A 17,363-nucleotide genomic window follows, 5' to 3' on the forward strand; every position below is an offset into this window, starting at 1 on the left:
ATATATACATATGTATGTACGTCCATATGATAAAAGTACGTGATACAGAAGTAATTTCTTCAATTAGATATTACAGTTATTCTAACTATTACAATACGTAAATCCGAAGACATACGAGGAAAATTGCAACTGGTCCACGCTTATACGATATTGCATATTTTACTTTCCTATAATACAACAAGGAAACAAAACTATAATATAGTGATTACCATAATACAATAGAAAATGTTAAGCTTGCTATAAACCTTATGTGTTTTCTGTGTAGTTATGCTGCACTTTCGCTTCGTTGCTTTATAATGACTAATGACTGATTTTTCTTTTGAATGAAACTTCCACTAGCGTATTGATGAAATTTTTCGATTAAAACAAGATCAAACACGACATAATTTGAATTATACTTACTTTATATATTTGCATTAGGTTTTAAATAAATAAGTAGATATATTGCAAATTATGTCGTGTTAGGTCTTATTTTAATCAGAAGAACCTTACAATTACATTGGTAAAATTTTCATTTAGCAAAAATGAAAAATAAAAATAGTTATGGTTAAATTAATATTGTCTCACTCAAATGTTTCTTTTCGTGCCCTTTAATTCTCGGACCTCTTTCTCTTTCGCTATTTGTCCTTTTCTATGCTCGCCAGCATTCAAGAACTCGCTCGAGCTATGTCGTTCTGCCAGCATCACATTTTCGTTACCTATTCATCGAATATTTGAGTGTAACGCAAAATCAAGGGAGTCCAGTATAATAACACATTCTATGCTGAAAGAATATACTAAGTTATCTGTCTAAAAAAATTTTAATAAATCTGACAACAGATTTATTTTCGGGCTGCTTTTCTTAAGTAATCAGCATTTTACCAGTCTCCTGTACGCATCGTGTGTAGCAGTTTGTAGCAAACTCAACATGTTTTCGATATTACGTCGAATACACAACCGATCGAAAAATATTAAAAATGCAGGATATTTTGTGCCGTTTTCTATATGCTAAAGGCGATTGACATGAAATAAATGACTAACAATGAATAGTATAATAAAGGTGATCGCTGTTCATCTATTTCCTTTCTACGATGTATTTCTTCCACAAGAGACGGTTTCCTAACAATTTACAGTACAGTAAAACCTGGGTACAGTAATGCTTCGAAATAAGCAAGTGGTCTCTGCTTCGAAATAAGCAAGTCGCTATCCCCTCTTCTTTGTTTGAAGTCGCCCGCAAAGTGAGAGGTACGAGAAACGAGTGAGAGGTCCATGAAAGCGCGAAGCCGATGTTTAGGGTAATAAATTTCACACTCGACTGAGTAGTGACATCGATTAGTAGAAGAAGGATGGAATATATATAATGCTTTCTCAGTCTGGTATATTTGCTTCGAAATAAAGCATAGTGCGAGAATGAGAGGGCATGTTATATTCTATCCTTGTCCAAAAAATAACATCGCTGCTCGGCCGATCACTTTATGATTTGCCGCTACCTCGGATCTCTCACTCGTTTCTCGCGTTTTCTATCGTCCCGTTTCAAGAACAAAGTCAAGCCGAATAGCTACCTGCTTCGAAATAAGCAACTGTTCGGTCCCGAGCCACTTGCTTATTTCGAAGCATTACTGTACTAACACAATCAAAATTTAATATTAGAACCTTTTTATTTTTGAATTTTTTTTAATGACAATGTTACTAACGTATTTATGAGATTTTTCTGATTAAAACAAGATCAAACATGACATAATTTGAATTATAATTATTTATTTACTTATTTATATCTAAATAAGTAAAAATAATGCAAATTATATGGTGTTTGGTCTTATTTTAATCAGAAGAACTTTACAATTACATTGGTAAAAGTTTCATTTAGCAAAGATGAAAAATAAAAAAGTTATTGCTGAATTAATATTGTTTCACTCAAATGTTTTTTTTCAGGCCCTTTAATTCTCGGACCTCTTTTTCTTTTGCTATTTGTCCTTTTCTACGTACGCCAGCATTGAAGAACTCGCTCCAGCCGTGTTGTTCTTCCAGCATCACATTTTCGTTACCTATTCATCCAATATTTGGGCGTAACGCAAAATCAGGAGAGTCCAGCATAATATCATATTCTATGCTGAAAAAACATACTAACTTATCTGTCTAAACAAATTTTAATAACTCTGGCAACAGATTTGTTTTCGGGGTGCTTTTCATAAGTAATCAGTATTTCACCAAATTGTTCAGAATATCAATTTTTATAACATCTCAAAAAATCATCGAAATCGGGAAGGACGTATTTGTTCTTCAGTTTCACTAAAAAAAAGAATAATAATAGCAACAAAAAATAATAATAGTACGTCTTGTGAGACATGGGTTGAAAATCGCTATCCTAGTCGATAGAACGATGCGTGAAAAAAAATGTACGTGTCAGAGTTCATCGCCACTTTAAGACTCGACCTTCCCATTCTCTACGATACATTGTATCGTCGGCGACGTGCGACGGTTCGGTCGACGCACACATATTCACATATACTAGCTGCGAATGAGCGCGCCGTCGAGCACAGAAAACGAACAAACTGCGCCCTACAGAAAAAACGAGGAGCTAAATTTGTGGTTTGTTTTACCTTTTTGACGTCTTTCGCGAGTGAAAAATCAACGAAATCGTAGTTTTCACTTTTTGTCTAAACGAAAGCTTGTACACCATCCCCTGAGTGCTCGTTTTGCTCTATCTGACCCAAAGAATGGCGCTCTGGTCTCTATTTGGACATTCGTTTCGCAAAAATGTTTATATTACGAATAAATTAATGCAGGTGAGTCCGATCCGCCATTTTTTCGATTGTGGACAGACACCAATTTCAATATTTTATAACTTTTTGACGATTTGGGTAAAATAAGGACCAGAGCGCCATTCTTTAGGGCCTTCTGAACACGTCCCTCAAATTGTTCTGCATTCTGTTTAGAAATGACGACGTAATTCGAAAACTCGCGTCTAGGGATTTTTCTAGGGTCTGTCGGTAAAGTTTTCGACGCTCACATCACCTTAATAAAAATCCCTAGACGCGAGTTTTCAAATTACGTCTTTATTTCTAAATAGAATGTAAAAAAATTTGAGGGACGTGTTCAGGAGGTTCTAAAGAATATTTGTCTGGTCCTTATATTATCTAAATCGTCAAAAACTTATAAAATATTGAAATTGCTGTCTGTCAACGGTCAAGAAAATGGCGGATCGGATTCACCTACATTGATTTATTCGTAATATAAACATTTCTACCAATAGTTTGTCCAAATAGGGACCAGACTGATATTCTTTGGGTCGGACAGAATAAAACGAGCACCCAAGGGATGATGTACAGGGTGTAAAAAAATTAAATGTCACGACCTATATGGGGTGATTCTACACCTCTGGATCGGTGGAGATCTGTCAAAGAAAGCGACCGCAAAATTGACCTTGACCCCTAATTTCAAGGTCAAACTTTTTTATTGGCTTATCGTATAGTGCTCATCGAGGGGATAAAAAGTCTGAAAGGAACCATGTGCCGGAAATCAACCCTTCTCCTAGAAAAAAGCCGTCAAAGTTTCCATATACCATAATGTATTAAACGTTGAGTCGCCCGGTACTCCTCTCCAGTAATCTTGGCGCGGCAGTCTCGCGTATCGCTCGAATTTCATGCTATAGGACAATTCTTTAATTTCAATCACAATGCCAGCATATAGGAAGGGTAAATTCTAAGAGAGCATATTTAAAAAGACAAAATAACTACTGTGTGTAAAAGAAAATAAGAATGAATTTAATTCACTGAAGTTTTGCACTTCGAATATAAACGCAAGATAAATGTTTTGTTTTATCATTTCACAGTTCGTTAACACATCGCAGTTACGTAGTTAATGCATTAGTTAATTATTACGCAAAGGACTGCATCAAACATTCGAATCTCGTGAAATATATCATTATATTGATTATGGTTGCAATTTGCAACAGACAATATAAATGAGTTTTTTTCGCAGAAGTTTTGCATTTAAAATATAGATGCAAAGGTTGTTGATCGAGGAACAAAAAATCGTATTATTCGCTGCACCATTTGTCTTATCTCGGAAATGAGGTTTTTAGTGAACCGGATATAACAAATCAGCTCGTTCTCTCCGAGAGTGATGATAAAATTCTATTAGTTCTAGAAATCATTTTATTTATAATGTGCGTATATTTTGTAGTCAAATCCAAGATTGAAAGCATTGACTCCGCATAGTAATAGGTCGTGATCCCAGCTTCCCCACTAAGCATTTTATTTTCTCGTTCTTCCACTTTTTTTTGCTGCTACTTGTTTCCTTTCTCTGTTCCTTCCGTTCTTGCTTTCTCTGTTTCCTACTTCCTTCTTTCTTAGTTCCGCTTTCCTTCCTTCGTTCGTTCCTTCAGTCCATCCTTCTTCCTCTCTGCCGCTCTTTGTTTCTGTCCTTTTTTCTTCATGCCTCGAGGTCGAGCGTCATAAAAAGTATCGGATCAGCATTACACGTGAATTGGTGTAGGTTCTATCCGAACGGCCACTCGGTTGTTGAACTTATAGATGTGATGTTCACCCCATCTCTATTTTTCTCCCTGGTTTGCTTATTTCCTTTCTTTCTTTCCTCTGTAGTTTTTATGATTTCAATAGGAAACCCCTCCATCTCGCACGGTTTCGACCTCCGTAAAGAGGCAGTTTATTCGGAATCACCAAACAGTGAAGATGCCGAAGTATAAAAATATTCGAGTTATGTTGCGTGCTATTGACGAAGCGGGACGAAATTATTCTTTAGCTCGTAAGATTTATCGTGATTTAGTGCGGAACAATGGAAGACGATTACACCCCAACGAAATTCCTGATAGACGTGATTTTGCGCGACTGGAATATCAATTCGGGGAGCAGGAAATCGTGATGCAGCTTAATACAAGACGTAACGGAGCAGGTCGACCTCGAGTGCATTGGCAGAAAGAAGAAAAAGTTATAGCTCTCGCAAGAGCTTATCCACTGATGGGGTTACGGAGCATCGCGAGAAGAGTAGGAATCTCGCACATGACAGTGCGGCGTATAATACGCGAAGAAGGTCTGCGACCATATAAAGTTCGACGTGTCCAAGCCCTACGCCCTAATGATTATGCCACACGGCGAGAATTTTGTAACTGGATGTTACGTAAACTGCGACACGATCCACGCTTTTTGGAACGTGTCCTATTCACGGATGAGAGCAGCTTTTCGAGTAGCAACATCCTCAATCGGCAGAACGCAAGGATTTGGGCGTACCGCAACCCCCGTGCGATGATGGAACAATTTAATCAAGGAAGATTCACCGTTAATGTCTGGGCAGGCATCATTGGCAACCATATTATCGGCCCGATCTATTTGCCGACACGGTTAACCAGTGCAACATATCTTCAATTTCTAAGATCAAAACTCTTGAGTGAACTGCGGCACATCATTCCGCGAAATCAACGTAATTCAACTTACTTTATGCACGATGGTGCTCCACCGCACTCCAGCCGAATGGTGCAACAATTTCTAAATGAAATGTTTGGATCGCGATGGATAGGACGAAGACCTGCTCCCCATGTGTGGCCTCCCCGTTCACCGGATTTGACACTGCTGGATTTCTTCCTCTGGGGAATCGTGAAAGACATTGTTTATCGCTCAGGTGGAGAAATTACATCGGTCCCACAATTGAAACGGCGGATTGAATATGCATTCAACCAAATTAAATCAACTCGTAACATCGGCGAGAAGATATCAAGAAATATGGAGCAGCGTGTGCGTGCATGTTTGTGCAACCGTGGTGGTCACATCGAAGCGAGCACGCAGGCACGGCGTCCTACTCTTCTCGCCATGCTCCGTAACCCCATCAGTGGATAAGCTCTTGCGAGAGCTATATCTTTTTCTTCTTTCTGCCAATGCACTCGAGGTCGACCTGCTCCGTTACGTCTTGTAGTAAGCTGCATCACGATTTCCTGCTCCCCGAATTGATAATCCAGTCGCGCAAAATCTCGTCTATCAGGAATTTCGTTGAGGTGTAATCGTCTTCCATTGTTCCGCACTAAGTCATCTTACGAGCTAAAGTAATTTCGTCCCGCTTCGTCAATAGCACACCCGTCCGTCAACAGATAATTAAATTATTTTAATTAAATTATTGTATCATATATTATTATTTTTTATATTATCTTATGTTATATATTATTATTTTTTATATTATTATTTTATATAATTCTTTTCTATTATATTTTTATTATCTATTATATTATTTTTATTATTAGCTGTGTCATTCTATATTATATTACGAATGTTTCGATTAAATTCATTTTTATTTTCGTTTACACGCAGTCGTGATTTTGTCTTTTTAAATATGCTGTATTAGAATTTACCCTTCCTATATGCTGGCATTGTGATTGAAATTCAAGAATTGTCCTATAGCATGAAATTCGAGCGATACGCGAGACTGCCGCGCCAAGATCACTGGAGAGGGGTACCGGGCGACTCAACGTTTAATGCATTATGGTATATGGAAACTTTGACGGCTTTTTTCTAGGAGAAGGGTTGATTTCCGGCACATGGTTCCTTTCAGACTTTTTATCCCCTCGATGAGCACTATACGATAAGCCAATAAAAAAGTTTTACCTTGAAATTAGGGGTCAAGGTCAATTTTGCGGTCGCTTTCTTTGACAGATCTCCACCGATCCAGAGGTGTAGAATCACCTCATATAGGTCGTGACATTTAATTTTTTTACACCCTGTACAAGTCTCCAGGAAGAAGTAATTTGAGAACTACGATTTTGTTGACTGTTCATTCGCGAAAGACGTTAACAAGATAAAAAAGACCAGAAATTTAGTTCCTCGTTTATTCAGTAGGGCGCCGTTTGTTCGTTTTCTACGCTCGGCCGCGCGCTCATTTGCAGCTCGTATATCTGAATCTGTGTGCGTCGACGGAACCGTCGACGACGTTATAATGTATCGTGGAGAATGGGACGTTCGAGCCTGGAAGAGGCGATAGACTTTGACGCGTGAATTTCACGCGACGTTCTATCGACTACGATAGCGATTTTCAACCCATAAATCATGTCATGAGATCATTATTTCTATCATTATTTTTTGCTGCTATTATTATTTTCTTTTTTTGTAAAACTGCAGAATAAATACGTCCTTCCCGATTTCCGGATATGATATTCTATTCTTTTTTTGAAAAATATGAACGGCCAAGAATGGTTACTAATATAGTTCTCCAGGTATAAATGGGGTCATTACGAGGTCTGCTGGTATTGCTTTGTGACTAGCGGTATAGATAATCGACCATAGCGGAGCGCACGACTCGCCTACCTGAAACAGGGGTACACCGCGTCCTTTTCCAGCTCATTGTGGCGCCAATTTTCATTTCTCGTCACTGATGGTGACGTCAAAAAGTGATCGATTTAGCATGTAATGACTGAAAATCGATTTTTTCAACAACTTTTTCTTATACATATAAAGAGAGCGGTCTCGTTTAGATTCCGAGATATTCGCAGAAAGTTGCCGATACAGATGCATTGAATTGCACTGTTGGCGCAGTTTACTAATTTGCTGGTGTGTGGATAAATGATTGCACAATGGGTTTTATAATAATGCAGTAAGAATATATATTTGGATAATTATGAATAATACTTATGGATAATATTTAGTTATACAAAAACTTAAATCAAATCAGTCAAGGCAAAAGGTACTCTTCTAAGGAACGTTCCGCGACGTAGTAACAACGTAAAAGCGCATGGGCCTCGCCGCACGCTGCTAGCATAGCAGGGGTGGAGAGAATGGCGGTAGGAGGTAGAGCGCGGGGAAACGCTTTCTCCAACATGTAGCTATAGTTGTTCATTTGTGACATCATACATACGCGTCAGATTGATTGCCACTTACCTTCCCTTTACAAACGAGGGTCGAACAGGAGTAAAGGTTCCGTTCACAACTACATATACCAGACTCCAAGAAATGTCTATTCAAACTCAGTTACAAGTGAATGTTATTGATGTAATAAGTTAGGTTAGGGTATATATTTACATCCGGCCGCCGTAAGGCGGTCGGCAACGCTTTTATTTAAATAATATATAATACGCATTTTTAATAGCTTTTGTTCATTTCTTAGAATTTCTTTTTATACTTCTTTTGATAATTAGTTTATTATTATATCAGAAAAACATTGGCGGCAGCTTTACGGCAGCCGAATTTAAATACATAGCCTTTCCTAACCCATCACATTAATGATATTCATTTCTAATTGAATTGGAATACACATTTCTTGAAGTCTGGTATATGCAGTTATGAACGGAGCCTTTACGTTCGCCGACCCTCGTTTCTAAACAGAAGACAAATGGCCAGCGGATGACAACCAACAGTTATGCATGTGCTGTCGTAGGCGCATATCTATAGGCAGAATTCAATATGTTATATCGAAAGTTGTTCGTAAATATTTCGGAAACTAAGCGTTTCCAAATATTGCTTTGGTTCTTCAAGTTAAATGATAAGTGATAGAATTAAATTTACCTCATATGCATAATTACAGCAAAGTACACTTGTTCGAAAATGCATTAATGTAAACCGTCGCCACGCGGACCGCGGCAGCACTCTGCAGCGCGACCGGCAGCCACCTTGAATGGCGGTCAGGCCAACCAATCACCGAGCTTAACGTCACGATATATTAATAAAAAAGTTAGCTGGTGTGCCCACCGAGAGAGGGCAGTGTGGCAATTAAAGAAAAGTTAGAATAAGACAAATTTTATGATCTCATTATTTCATATTGATAATAAAATCGTTTGCATGCATGACCGAGTTTTGGTTCAGTGAATCCCACTGTTTTTATCCTTATTGATGGGCATTATATGGATTTTCGGTTAACATGTGTGGCTGCGCCGGTAGGGAAAAAGAGACGGTTTGTAATAGTGGGAAGCCAACGGCTCTTGCTACGACGAAGCCGGTGGTTCGGCCATTACGTTTTTGTATCGCTACGCTAAACCACGTGCAGTACAGTTCAAGTAATTTCAAGTGCGACTTACGAATTTAGACTCTAAAAAGCTCAATCTCGCAACGCGAATTCAGTGCCAACGGCTAATGCGAACTCGCGATAAATTTAAAGCGCGCAAATCCACGTAATTAATATAATTAATTATTGTTCGATCCCGAGCCACTTGCTTATTTCGAGGCAATCCTGTACATCGTAGAAAGGAAATAGATGAACAGCGATCACCTTTATTATACTCTTCATTGTTGGTCATTTATTTCATTTAGATGGCCCTTGACATATAAAAAGCGGAACAAAATATCCTGGATGTTTAATATTTGTCGATCGGTTGTGTATTCTACATAATATCGAAAATATGTTGAGTATGCTACAAACTGCTACACACGATCTGTACAGGAGAATAGTGAAATTCTGATTACTTAAGAAAAGCAGTCAGAAAATAAATCTATTGCCAGATTTATTAAAATTTTTTTAGACAGATAAGTTAATATATTCTTTCAGCATAGAATGTGTTATTATGCTGAATTTTCCCGATTCTCCTAAAAGTGTGCGAGGCTGGCAGAACGACACAGCTCGAGCGAGTTCTTGAATGCTGGCGAACGTAGAAAAAGACAAATAGCGAAAGAGAAAGAGATCCGAGAATTAAACGGCCCGAGAAAAAACATTTGAGTGAGACAATATTAATTTAACCATAACTTTTTTATTTTTCATTTTTGCTAAATGAAACTTTTACCAATGTAATTGTAAGGTTCTTCTGATTAAAATAAGACCAAACACGACATAATTTGCATTATATTTACTTATTTATTTAAAACCTAATGCAAATATATAAAGTAACTATAATTCAAATTATGTCGTTGTTTGATCTTGTTTTAATCGAAAAAGGGTATAGCAGGATAAGATGGTCAAAAGTGCCCTTGAGCCGATTTTACTTCGCAATGCACCATTCGATAGCTTATCCCAAAAAACCATGGTACACCAAGTTTCAACCCTGTACCTCAACCGGGAGGGTAGTTACAGGGTAAGAAAGAAAAAGTAGTTTTTGCCATATTTCTCCTATTTAACAATACGCAAGAAATCTGCAAAAATTCTAAAATATTCTAGACATGTTTCTTTATGACTATGAATTTTTTCAGATATTTCGGTTGCAAATCCCAGCCGTGAAAAATCAAAAACCCCAAAAAAAGTCGAAAAATTGAGATTTCGGGTAGAAACTTTCGAGCGACTAGATTTTTACTTTCACAATAGTTAGATATTAACATGACTATTATCCCCAATTTTTTTCAGATTTTTAGGTGTGGTGCACCGTACTTATAAAAATCAAAAACCGTAATTTTCGGCATATTTTGTGCCATAACTTGAGAAATACCTACAATTTTTACATTTCCTTTATATGGTTAGTGGATTGTGTGATTTTTTATATTTTTGCGTTGGATGGAGCAAGATCTGAACGGAGAGAGTAAAGTTATAGTAAATAATTGAAAATTACGGACCTTATCTTCTGAAATATTTCGATCACGGTGGGTGAGTGGGTAAGGTCTCCGACTGCGGAACCGCTGGAAACTTTTTTGTCGCAAGTTCGCGCCCCTATGAAGGGCCAATTTTTTTTTTTCATAAAATCATTTTTTTTTTTAAATTATTAATTACATAAGAATCCACAATAATCATTTAGTAATGTATGAAAAATGGTTTTAAAATATTTTATCATTAAGTATACATAAAAATAAGTTGTGCACTACTGATAACAGCACTACAATTAAGGTAAAATATGAATATGCTTTCCATATCCATCATAAACCTATAACCACGCGGCTTTTCAATTAACAAAATGTTGGGAGCTATCCGTAATTAGAACAATACATAATCAGAAAACCGGTAGTATACATCTTATTTTTATATATACTTAATGATAAAATATTTTAAAACCATTTTTCATACATTACTAAATGATTATTGTGTATTCTTATGTAATTAATAATAAAAAAAACATGGTTTTATGAAAAAAAAAATTGGACCTTCATGGCGGCGCGAACCTGCGACAAAAAAATTTCCAGCGGTCCCGCAGTCGGAGACCTTACCCATTCATTTTTCTTTTTTTTTTTTTAATGTACGTTTATTGTGCAAAAAAATAACAATGTCAATAATATAAAATAAACTTAACGTTCAAAAGTTCATTCTTACATCTAACTAGGACTAAGGCTCTAAAAATAGAGCACACGTCGCCTGTAACTATAACTTACTTAAATTGCACTTAATGCTACTGTCAAACGTATATAAGGTACAAAATGCGCTTTGGTGTGGAGGTTCCATATATAGAGCTGCACAATTTCTCTATATATATGCCGTCTTAATATATATGCAGGTACGCGAAGTTCTATAGTTATACCACTAGTCTGTATCGCTAATATTGCCAATATAGAAGCCTTATCTAGATGTTATATATACATAGGAAAAATACAACTATATATCAGTAATAAATTGCGTGGGGATTATGTATCTTATAAAACTTACAAAAACTTATAATTATGTAACCTATAAAACTAACGAAAACATAAAACTAGATATGGACATGGTAATTACAATCCCCTGGTTGTTAATATAATAAATTTAGCCTATTTCCTTATTTGCTTAGCCACCAAAACTTCTCCGTGTCATCACGATGATTATCTAATAAGTCGTAGTTTGATAATTTAATATTAAAGCGCATATCAGCATCATTTACCGATATGTTTTTATTATATAATATTTTTGTATCGTTAGGTTTCCTGTACACATGATATATGATAGGCAAATTATTTACATTCTGTATTAGGTCCAAACTATCTAGATATATGAATGCTTCCGGGGGCACGTAGCCCGTCTGCATAGTTTTATTGAAGTACATTGTGTTGGGGTACGTGGAACTGTATATCAAGTTATTTTCAGAAATACTTCTGATATTTGCCCAATGTTGTCTGATGAGTTTTAGGATGAACAAGTCTATTCTTATTATTAGGGGTATTAATATATTTTATGTAATTTGTTTCGGGAGATCTATACATGTTCATGCATGCTCGGATGCATTTCCTCTCAAATAATCGAGCTTTTTCCATGGAACTCGCATTTACGTTGAACCATATCTGGCATCCATAAGATATTAACCTTACCCATTCATCCACCATGATCGTTGCAAAACTTTCTAATATTTCAGAAGATAAGGTGCGTAATTTTCAATTATCTACAATAGCTTTACTCTCTCCATTCAGATCTTGCTCCATCCAACGCAAAAATATAAAAAATCACACAATCCACTAACTATATAAAGGAAATGTAAAAATTAAAGGTATTTCTCAAGTTATTGTACAAAATATGCCGAAACTGACGGTTTTTGATTTTTGTAAGTACGATGCACCACACTTAAAAATCTGAAAAAAATTGGAGATAATAGTCATGCTAATATCTAACTACTGTGAAAGTAAAAATCTAGTCGCTCGAAAGCTTCTACCCGAAATCTCAATTCTTCGACTTTTTTTTGCGTTTTTGATTTTTCACGGCTGGGATTTGCAACCGAAGAATCTGAAAAAATTCACAATCATAAAGAAACATGTCTAGAATATTTTAGAATTTTTGCAGCTTTTTGCATATTGTTAAATAGGAGAAATATGGCAAAAACTACTTTTTCTTTCTTACCCTGTAACTACATTGGCACATTGCGAAGTAAAGTCGGCTCAAGGGCACTTTTGACCATCTTATCTTGCTATACCCTTTCATCAATACGCTAGTGGAAGTTTCATTCAAAAGAAAAATCAGTCATTATAAAGCAACGAAACGTAAGTGCAGATTAAGTACACAAAAAAAACATAAGGTTTATACCAAGCTTAACATTTTCTATTGTATTATGGTAATCCCTATATTATAGTTTTGTTTCCTTGTTGTGTTATAGGAAAGTAAAATATGCAATATCGTATAAGCGTGGACCAGTTACAATAGTTGCAAGAAACCTGATATGTATATAACAACTTAAATGAGGAATCAAATTGTATCTAATCCATCTTTCATTGTAATGACCATTCAGAGAATAAAATTATAATAGTTGTAAGGAATAAGAAATAAAACTAACAAATCGTTAAAGATTGAAATTTCTTTATATCCTTACAATTTAACCTAACCAATTTTCCTCGTATGCTTCGGATTTACGTACTGTAATAGTTAGAATAACAGTAATATCTAATTGGAGAAATTACTTCTGTATCACATACTTTTATCATATGTACGTACATACATATGTATATATATAAAACTTAAATATTTAAAAAAATATCAGAGAAAGATGCAGTTCAACTCCTTTTTTTAACTGTTTTCCAAGTTAATGTATTTCATAGTATTAATGTATTAAAAATGTATTTTTATGTATTAAAAAAACATTAATGCATTAAGAATCAGAACTGAAACCGTAGAATCGGGATTCGAACTGATTCTCCTGGTTTCTTAATTCAGCCATATTGCCATGGACGAAATTATATTATTTTGTCGATGCTGCTGCCACGTGCTTTAGCGGTTTAAGCATCGAGCCGATAACGTAGAAATGACGAGAGCAGCCGAACTCTGCCAAACCCGCAGAGCTCACACGGACACGTGGGACAACGCGCTTGTGTTAGATGAAACAACTGCGGTAGGGGAGTCACTGGGACGTCGTGGGACGTCGTGGAGAGGGTAAAGATTTGTCCCATGTCCCACGGTTCTTGCATCACTGGGCCGAAGCCCCGAGGCAACTCATCGATCCGCGCATCGATCGGTCCTACTTATAGTCTAGTCGCACGGGAGTGGGGATGCCGCCGCGGAGGGGCCCGCGATGCGCGACGCCGATCCGCGGCTGTCGTCGCAATTGTGCGAATAAAAGTTGAACATTTTACATGCCCACTATTATTTAATCACCCGCTCGGTTTTTCTTACAATAATGTACTTCATTATTGTTTGTAAAGTACAATAATTTTACTTCATATAGTTTGAATTATATTTATTTATTTATTTATTTATTCAGAATATGCTGCGAAACTATTGACTGGAAATTAGGTGCTTTATGATGTTAGGAAAAGCCCGTGATTTACATGAAACCGGACAGTTTCTTCCTATTGAATTACAAACTAACAATAATAATAGAATAAACAACATAGAATCGACTCCTCGGCTGTATGTAAATGATGTGTACGGACGCAGAATCGACACCTCGGCTGGATAAATGTAACCTTTGAAAACACAGAGCCGACACTTCGGCTGATTTTGATTTCGATCTCTCTGGCTTTTCGCCAACTTGTAACATCAATTTTAGCAAGTAATTACAATTCAAACTATATCGTGTTTGGTATCATTTTAATCAGAAAAATCTCTCCAATGCGCTAGTAAAAGTTTGAATGAGAAAAAGTCAAAAATAAAAAAGTTTTATAATTGAATTCGTATTAGTAACACCGATACGTTTCGGCTTCTCACTTTGAATCCTTGGACCTCTCGCTCCTCCACTATCTGTCCCTTTCTACGTTCACGCTTGGCTTGCGCCGCATGTAAACACAGAATCGACACCTCGGCTGGAATGCAACCACTGTGTCCCAATCTCGGTTGCATTTATTCAGCCGAGGTATCGATTCTGTGTTTACAAGCGGAGCGAGCCAAGCGTGAACGTAGAAAGGGACAGGTAGTGGAGGATTCAAAGCGAGGAGCCGAACGTATCGGTGTTACTAATGCGAATTCAATTATAAAACTTTTTTATTTTTGACTTTTTCTCATTCAAACTTTTACTAGCGCATTGGAGAGATTTTTCTGATTAAAATGATACCAAACATGATACAAGTTAGACTATATTTACTTGTTAAATGGACGATAAAAAGTTTCAGACTAACAATAAGAGAAGGGTGACGTATGAAAAAGACAAGCTACGATCGTGATAATCGGCAGTCCCTCTTTCACTTGTTGTCCTTTTCTACGTTTGAAACTGTCAGCAAACTTCTAACAAGGTAGGAACTGTGATCACTCGATCGGTGAGCGCCAACGGAGGAAATGCCTGCAATGTGTACAATGCTTTTATTGCAGTCAACTTTTAAAAACGTAGGCGAAACATCGACCGTTTGCTAGACGGTCAAGAGGATTACGACGTCAGGGCTAATCGCTTCCAAATGTTGGCAAAAGTCGTGGCCTGAGGGAAATACAGTGGGTCACAAAATTATTCGCTCACCAACCGAATACCTCATTGGATTAAATGATTTGTAACCGATCGATTAGGCCATCGATACGTCACATAGTGTAGGGGCCCATAGGGCCGGTCCCACTATCATGTCATAGTACGAATCGCGTAAACGTAAGACTCTCCTTCGCTGCCGGGAGCACCGAGCGAGGTGCCTGCCGATCCGCAGAACGAGCACTTGTCGTCGAGGTTCCAATGCGAACAGACGCATACCGAGCTCAAGTAGAATCAATCGAAAGATTTTGCAATCTTCGCAAGCCAACCAGCAGTTACGAGAAATCGTACTTTGGCATCGCTTCCGAGACTACTCCCATGCTCCATGTGCAACCTGAGGCGATTTTCTTCATCAACCGGGTTCATATGAACCCGCACGAATGAGGAAATCGCATAAGCAAGGCGTGTGACGTGAAGAGACTGTCGGTGCCCGCGTATCATTAAAATAGCTTAAAGAAGGAACTCGACTACAGGTTCCCGTGTCAATGTCCGAGATCTCGAATATTCGACAGCTTGTACCGTCGTAAGCCTATTTGTAAACGCGACGCGAGCGTCAAGGACATGGTGTTCCGGGAAGTCGCAGTTGTTGTTTTCCCCCTTGCTATAGATTCCTCGTCAACCCACTCTTAAGGAAAGAGTGCGGTTACAGACTCGAGGCTCTTTGAAAAGCTATAAAAATTAATTTACTAAGATATGTACTTGTGCTGTTTTAAAAAATCATAGTTTGTCGAAATCGTCGGAAAAAATAACGAAGAGTAATTTTTCAACTTTTTTGTGTGAGTCTATAATGAAAATTTAAAATATGTACATTCAAATAATTCGCATTGCCTTGACGACCTCGCTAATAAGCCTGATTTTTTTAAAAATATTTTTTTCCTTATGGAAGAGAAAATACGTTAACGTACGCCCAAAACATTCCCTTTCGCACTCGGCTAAGGGAAAGCTTGGGCAGTGTGGGACCACCCAGAAGGGGTGATATACTACCCACTAAAACCTCTTCCCCTGCACTATCTTATTACTACCTTATTCTATCGGGAAGGGTGACAGTCTATTATTTTCAATAATATTCACGAAGTGACATCTCAGCCGCTGTATGTCATGGGAATAGTTTTCTAAGCAAGGGTTTCCACCCAAAACTATAGTAGTGATGTATGCCGCCGCGTATACACCACAACCGGTTGCGCCTGAACTCTTTCAAAAAGTATATCCTTTTTGCGAATATGAGGAAATCGTAACGCAATATATTTTTTTTCTTCCTCTACGAGCTTCTCATATGCACTGCCAGGTAAACTATCGTATGCATGGAGTTTGCGACCGTTGAAATAGATACTTCGCCAGTGATCAGAACAGTTGCCTCCAATTATTTGTACGCTTTTGTCACTACGGCAGGGATTGATACATTTTGTAAACTGTAAGTATAGGACACTTTGCGTTTCAAAAGGAGTAGTTTCTCTGACGACACGTAAAAATCTATCTAACGATTCATCGTTTAATTTACTTTGCACAGGTAGTGCAACGTCAGTTACGGAACAAACAGCAGTCTCTAATATATAGTATCGTACAGCATCATTTGTGCAATTTTCTTCCTGGACTGAATGACTGACAATGACACAGTCGCTATTTACTGCTTCAACAGTTATATTTGATGCTTCAACACTGTTCTGTGTCATGTTTTCATATTTATGCTTTTTTGCGACTTTTCTGTTAGATTTTTGAATAGATGCGTCTTCTTTTGCCCGTAGTATATATTCTGGATTTCTAATAGGCATGTGTCTATTGTGGCGGCTGTCCAATATTTCCGGAAGTATGCATTCTTCGTAGAAACGCGTTAGGAAAGGTTCCATATGATTTGTCCAAAACGCGTCGTCCCTATTTACGCGGATCATATGTATGCTTTTAGGTGTCCAGTTAGCGAAAATACAGTACTTCCGTTGCGTTACATGCAACTGACCTTGTACTTGGTAGAAATACTGGTGCTTGCTATTCATTTCTTGTATATCTCTTTTATCGAAGATGTTTCATAAGTGACGTATTGTTTCTATTGCTGTCAAATTCTCAGCAGATTGTGGGCATTTCAGTTCCAGTAAACCGTCATCTTCGATAAGTCCATCAGGAGATGCACCCAAGTATGGAATGTCGCGATCAATGAACAATCCACAAGTTCGAATCCTTGTTTTCATTGCGTTCGCTATGTTTTTTC

General features: G+C 37.4%; 2 long non-coding RNA genes across 2 annotated transcripts; both read left to right on the top strand.

Annotated features, from left to right (window-relative positions):
• The first annotated feature begins 8,358 nt into the window (after nucleotides 1-8,358).
• LOC143306057 (uncharacterized) lies at nucleotides 8,359-13,059 on the top strand. The gene is made up of 3 exons (XR_013063388.1): nucleotides 8,359-9,358; nucleotides 9,457-9,624; nucleotides 12,878-13,059. It is a non-coding gene; the product is annotated as an uncharacterized LOC143306057 (long non-coding RNA).
• Nucleotides 9,660-11,863, top strand: LOC143306058 (uncharacterized). The gene is made up of 2 exons (XR_013063389.1): nucleotides 9,660-9,976; nucleotides 10,092-11,863. It is a non-coding gene; the product is annotated as an uncharacterized LOC143306058 (long non-coding RNA).
• Nucleotides 13,060-17,363: the final 4,304 nt, after the last annotated feature.

The sequence above is a fragment of the Osmia lignaria genome, chromosome 14, assembly GCF_051020975.1.
Source record: "Osmia lignaria lignaria isolate PbOS001 chromosome 14, iyOsmLign1, whole genome shotgun sequence".
Classification (NCBI taxonomy): domain Eukaryota; kingdom Metazoa; phylum Arthropoda; class Insecta; order Hymenoptera; family Megachilidae; genus Osmia; species Osmia lignaria.